The following is a 7,470-nucleotide window of genomic DNA, read 5'->3' as shown; positions in this document are numbered from 1 at the left end:
CCAAATTTCTTTGCTTTAATCTTTTCTATATTTCTCTCTTTATTTAATTTACAACACGTTATCAGTACGATCAAGTCTCTAATGGTATAGTAGAATCTTTTAAATTTCGTTGGTATTATTCCAAAGTAAGAATCTTATTTTATTTTTTTTAAACATTTGTTATCTATATAAATTTAGTTTTAACTATATCTCTTATTTTGAGTACGTGTCCCTAAATGTTTTTATGTTGAAATATATGTGAGAATAACATTTCCATTTTAATATTTACCTAACTTTGAATTTTTATTTGTCTTTCAAAGTGATTTTATGATGTCAAATCTCATAAAGTTTGAATTCGTTGCCCTTGATATTTCTAGAAAAATTATCTACCATGGGTACTTGATGCTAAGATTCACTTTAATGCTATGAATCTTGATAGTATAATTGAAGAAGAAAATCAAGCATCCCAAGATTGCGCAAATGCAATGATCTTACTTCGACACTATTTACATGAAGAATTGAAAATTGAGTACCTTACTATTAAGTACCCATTAGTCCTTTGGAATAACTTGAAGGAGAGATATGAACACCAAAAAAATGGTAATTCTTCCAAAAGTTCGATATGATTGGATACACTTGTGATTGCAAGATTTTAAAACTTTAAGTGAATATAATTCAATCTTATTTAAATTTAACTCTCAATTGAAGTTATATGGAGAAAAAATTACTGATAATGATATGTTAGAAAAAATATATTCGACTTTTCATGCCTTGAATGTGCTCCTGCAGCAGCAATATTGAGAGCGTAGATTTACAAAATATTCTGAGTTAATTTCTTGTTTACTGGTGGCTGAACAAAATAATGAGTTTTTTTATTGAAAAATCATCAATCTCGTCCAACTGACTTAACACCATTCCCTGAAGTGAATATGACTTTTTCTCAAGGTCGTGGACGAGGTCGTGGTGGTAAAAGGGCTCATTGTAGGAAAAATTGTTGGACCTGTGATGACCATCCTTTAAAGTTTGAAAGCAAATGTACTGAAAAGACTCAAAGGAAAAAGGCAAAGAATAAAGAAAATTCTGAACAAAATAATAAAGTGCAAAATAATGACAATATTTACTATAGGTGTGGAATAAAAGGTCATTGGTCTCGAATATGTCGCACTCCTAAACACCTAGTTGATCTTTACAAGGTATCGTTAAAAGGAAAAAGGAAAAATGCTGAAGTGATTTGTCTAAACCCATTGATACTAAGTATGAGTCTCCTTTGGATGTTGATTTTGATGTTTCTGATTTTTTTAAGAATCCTAATGGCAAAATTGATCATTTGATTGAGGATGAAAATGTCTACTATTAAATTATCTTCATGTTTATGTTATTTTGAAAAAAATTAACTTATGTAATTTTTTTTATTAAAAGTTTTACATATAATATGCTTGGTAATATTTTGTTATCTTTCCTAATTCTTAAATTTTATTTTTCATTAACTAGATCATACAAAATAAACTTGATTTTATTTTTCATTTACTAGATCATACAAAATAAACTTGATAAAATGGAGGATGACATGTGTTTGGTGGACAGTGGCATGACTCACACAATTCTTCATGTTAAAAAATATTTCTTGCAATTAACATTAGCTGAAATTAATGTTAATACAATATCTGGCTCTGCAAATGTAATAGAGGATTCTGTAAGAGTTCACATTATGTTTCCAAATGGAACAAAATTGTATATTGATGATGCGTTGTATTCTAGTAGATCTCGAAGAAATCTACTAAGTTTTAAAGATATACGTTGCAATGAATATCATATTGAAATAAAAAATGAAGGATATATGAAATATTTTTTTAATTACATTTACAGTTTCAAACTAGAAGATCATATTAGAAAAATTTTCAAGTTTTTCATCTGACCTATACTTCACAAAAATAAGGATGGTTGAATCAAATTTTATGCACCGAAAGTACTTCGAGCCTAGAAATTTTATACTTTGACATGATCGTCTTGGCCATCTTGGTTTAACTATATATGATGCGACAAATTATTGAAAATACACATGGTGTAATGACCTCAAAATTCATACCATTATATATATATATATATATATATCCATATCCATACCTAAGCAGCGAAAAACATATCATGCAACCATTTACATATTTACTGTGCAATACCAGAATTCTGTATATACAGACCATAGTCACACAAAAATACACTTCCAGAATCATCTACTCAAAAATACTCAGCTCTGACAAAAACTCACCCTATAACCAGGGTGATCAAACAACTTTCTATCCGCGAGCCTGATCTGTTCGCCTAACTGGCTCACCTGAAAAATGATAAAGTAATAGGGTGAATCAACGCTCAGTAAGTGGAAATATGCTATTACTAGTGTATGACAACTAAGTTAAAGATACTTTTAAAATAGTAACTAAATTGTAATCCATTAAATCATCTGTATAGCATATATTTCTTTCACAATTTAAAATATACTGTATCATCTGTTTTTCTACTTTTCATACTGATAATATCATACTATACTCATCATATACTGTAAAACTGTATACATATACATAACTGTGCTTTATCTCTGGGACTCTGTACGTCATGATTTGACCCCTCATGATAGGGTTGTGCAGCTCGTAGGTGGGACTTTACCTGGTCGGCCCTCCAGATAAGTCAATACACTCTACACTATCTCAGCACGGCCAAACTGCATACACTCCTAAGCTGGGGGCTGCTACCTCGTCAAACCGGCCCCCTCCACCCAGTGAATTGAGGAGCTGCATACTCTCCGAGTACGGTCGACGGTACCCACATACTATCTGAGATATGTGGTTGCACTCTATCTATATCTAGCAATGGTACCGTGCTCTGTAAACTGTATCTATCTGTAATTTTTTCACAGGGATCTGATACTATATATACATATATACATATATACTCTTATACTCTTTTACTGTTTTCATCATGTTTTCCAAAATTACCATAACGTTATCTTTATGTACTGTAAATACTGTAATCTCTATATACTGTATCTATAGCATCTTGATGCTACCTCTGTATCTCTGTCTATATACTCTGTATGTTATGGTAATAGGAAACATGACATGCTATGTAGTGACCCGAAGAATTATAGCATTTTAATAATAATAAGAGGGATAGAAAATAGATACAGAAATAGAAGAAGGTTGTAGACTTCGTTGACACCTTGCATTTTGAGGGAAATAAAAATTTTAGAAATTTTCAGGGCTTCTTCGACGAACATAGGGTTTCGTCGATGAAGGTATAAAGGATTTCGTCGACGGACACAGGGCTTCGTCGACGAGAAAATAACGAGAGATGGTTTGAGCTGCTCTGAATTTCGTCGACGAATACAGGGTCTCGTTGATGAATTTTATGAAGGGCTCGTCAACAAGGTGATGTGTCTTGTTAACGAACCTAACCCTATAAATAGAGGAAACCTAGGATTTTTATCATTTTCACCGCGCCTCTCCCTCTCCTCTCTCTCTCTACGTCTCCCTCTCCCTTCTCTCTTCTATTCTGGCCCCACCAATTGCCGGATCGACGATCCGAAGGTACCACTACGCTCCTGGCGGAGTTTTCTGCAAATTTGTCGGAGCGGATTATCGGGAAAATAGAGTTGAAATTCATCCCAAATTCAAGGTAAGACTTTTTAGTCCCCTTTTGGCCTTATGGTAGTTATAGAAAATAATGTAGGTGGAGAAATACTGATATTATGTTCTGACATATATTATTTTCAGGGTGTTTTGTAGGAAGCCCTGCGGGAGTTAGGCTAGTATTCCATAGGGGCTTTCTAGTAGTCAGGTAAGGGAAATATGCTATGCTAGGTATTTCTTAAAATACTATACAACTTATTTAATTATGAAAATTATGTATTTATGTATGGTGTGGCTTATAAATATGAATATGGTACAGGTATATGTTTTACGAATGCTAGTTTCATGATTTTACGAATTTCAGTATTATGATTATGCGAATTTCAGTACCATGATTTTATGGATTTTAGTACCATGATTATACGGATTTTAGTACCATGATTACACGAATATAAGTATTATAATTATGCAGTTTCAGTGTTATGATTATTCAGTTTTCAGTATTACGACATATGAATTACAGTACAGTTATGCAGCATCATGGTTATTACGAATACTTTAGAATCATGGTAAATCAGATAGATATGTATAGAAAAGTATTATATGATATCAGACCCTATTGGACTTGCAGTTACAGAGCACGGTACCATTGCTACAGATACTATGTTACTTTATGAGTGCAACCACCTATTCAGATAATACGTGGTAAAGTCGACCACCTAGGCCCTTGAAGAGGTTAGGCTCCCCATCCAAATATGAGTTGAGGTGGGCAGGTCAACTGATGGAGTTTAGTGATTTATTCCTGGTTGACCAGCCAGGGTAAATCTAGCCTACGGGCCGCACAACCTTGTCATGAGGGGGCATGTCATGACACAGATAGCCATAGGGAACAGTTTCAGTTACCATTACATACGTACGAATTTACAGAAACAAGGACTCTACTTATGTACACTAGAAGTATTTTGATTTATTACATATAATACTGCTATGTTAAGCAACATGGAAAGGGGTGGTGTATTTTATTATTTACACTGTACTTTTGCATTCAGTTATTCATGTTTATATGAAAACAGATTTCATGATATATAGTAGCTCATTTGCCACACACTAGTAATAGCATATTTCTTCTTACCGAGCGTTGGCTCATCCTAGTGTTGAAAAATTTTTCAAGTGATCTAGGTAGGCGAGCAGATCAGGCTCGCAAATAGAGGGGCGTTTGTAGTGCCATGTCAGCAAAGTGAGTATGTTTTGGGAGGATTTTTGTATTACCCTAGCTAGTTGAGGGTATTTTGGGGAATTCAGATATAAGTGTATATTAGGAAAACATGTAGTACTCTGGTATTGAGTGGTATTGGTTCTGTATTGTATATAATGGTTATGTTTTATTCAGTTTCTGCTTCTTGTTGCTTAGGTTTTATAATTGGCCTTTTCTACAGTATGGTATCAGAGCATGTTAGATATCATGGTAAAAAAAAAAAACACACACACACACACACACATCAATTAATTAAGCAGGTCGTTACATGCTATAACTTGGCATATACTGTTCTGTATAAAGCTGTGATATAAATACTGATCTGAACAAAACTGTACACATGTATATGTGTGTGTGTATATATATATATATATATTTCATGAAACTATTCATATAAAAGCTGTATATGCAGGTACATTTTTCTGTGAATATATATATCTATATGTGTATATCTAGTATAGTATGATTCATCATGAAAACTGTATACATTTCTTCATTACATAAAAATCTACTCAGGCCACACATATATTTAAACTCATATTCTATAAGTACTATACAATGAACTGGTATAAATATGTATCTATGAAGTCTCTGATAGCATTATGAAAATTCCTAACATAGCATGTTTCCCTTACTTTAATTTTGAAAAGCCCCTGTATAATTCTGGCTCTGTACCCACAGGATTCCTAACTCAACATCTTGAAAATACAATCCCCCAGAACAAAATATCAGTATTTTCTTACCTACAACATTTATCATAACTGAGGGAAAGACAAATATTGAATAAAATGCCTTACCCTGAGATTGGGACGAAATCCAACCCAACTTTTCTAGTGATCAGCTTCGACAGACTTGCAGAGAATCTCGTCAGGAGCATCGTGGTAGCCTCAGATCTTCGATCCAGCGAGAAACAGGCCTGGAAACGAAGAGAGAAGTAAGAGAGAGTCGTAGAGAGAGAGGGACGCAGATAAGTGATAAAAAGCCGAGTTTTCCCCTTATATACTGCGGCCTTTGTCGACGAATTTCAGGCGTCCCTATAACCCCTCTCGGTATTTTCTCGTCGATGAGGCCCTATATTCGTCGACGAGTTTCCTTATGTACTCGTCAACAAAACCCTGTATTCGTCGACGAGTTTCCTTATATACTCGTCGACGAAGCCCTGTATTCGTCGACGAGTTCTGGCAATTCCTTGAAATTATTATTATGATCCCCAATTATTATTACTCCAAAATGCAATGTCGTCGACAAACGCTTCTACTGCCTCCTTTTGTTTTTGTTTCCATTTTTCCTCTCTCTTTAATATTTAAATATCAGTATTTTCTGGGTCGTTACACATGGACATCCATTAAAGGATTAGAAAGTTCTTTACCCTAGTGATTATTTTTGTATTTTTTGTGCTCAAGGAAAACTACTTGTTAGACCTTCTCCATCTAAATTACCTTTAGAATCTCTATCTTTTCTACAAAGAATACAAGGAGATATTTGTGGTCCAATCCATCCATCTTGTGGACTGTTTCAATATTTCATGGTTTTAATTGATGTTTCCACTCGATGGTCACATGTTTGTCTACTTTCAACATGTAATGTTGCTTTTGCTAAATTTATTGCTCAAATAATAAAGTTAAGATCAAGTTTTCCTAATCATCCCATTCAGTATGTCCATTTAGATAATGCAAGTGAATTTTCTTCAAAAGCATTTTATGACTGTTGCATGTCAATAGGAAGTGTTGAACATTCTATTGCACATGTTCATACACAAAATGGTTTAGCGGAATCCTTCATTAAGCGTTTACAATTTATTACTAGACCTATGCTTACGCAATCAAAGCTTCCTGCATCTACTTGGGGCCATGCTATAGTGTATGTTGCATCTTTGATTAGAATTAGACCAACTGCATATTACAAGTTTTCACCATTACAGCTTGCGTTTAACCACCAACCTAACACATCTCATCTTAGAATTTTTGGTTCTGTAGTATATGTTCCTATTGCACCTCACAACGAAATAAGATGAGACCACAACGTCGGCTTGGTATTTATGTTGGTTTGATTCTCATTCTATCATTAGATATCTTGAACCACTAACAAGTAATCTTTTTAGAGTAAGATTTCTAGATTGTCAATTTGATAAATCAGTTTTCCCGTCATTAGGAGAAGGAAAAGGTAAAGGATTAAAAACACAAGAAATTTGTTGGAACACACTAATTTTGTCTAATCTTGATACATGTACAAATCAATGTGAACTTGAAGTTTAAAAAATAATTCATTTGCAGAATGCTGCAAATCAATTGTTAGATGTTTTTACAGATACCAAAAGGGTCACTCAATCACATGTTATGACCGAAAATATTCCTACTAGATTGATTGTTAATGAAAAACACCCAATGGGAATAGCATCTAATGAATCTAAAATGCGTCAGAAGCGTGGTAGACCAATTGGTGCAAAGGATACTGTTCCTCAAAAGAAAAAGGAAATGGATAAAAGTGACACTCCAAAAGAGGTCATTAACACTGAAGAAGAGGTTAAAAGAAATATAGATCAACAATCCCATATTTCCACATAAACATCACTAGAAGTGTTTTCGGTACTAAAAAATTATGAGATCTCATTAA

This window comes from Malania oleifera, chromosome 8, assembly GCF_029873635.1.
Source record: "Malania oleifera isolate guangnan ecotype guangnan chromosome 8, ASM2987363v1, whole genome shotgun sequence".
Classification (NCBI taxonomy): domain Eukaryota; kingdom Viridiplantae; phylum Streptophyta; class Magnoliopsida; order Santalales; family Ximeniaceae; genus Malania; species Malania oleifera.
Note: the sequence above shows the minus strand (reverse complement) of the source record.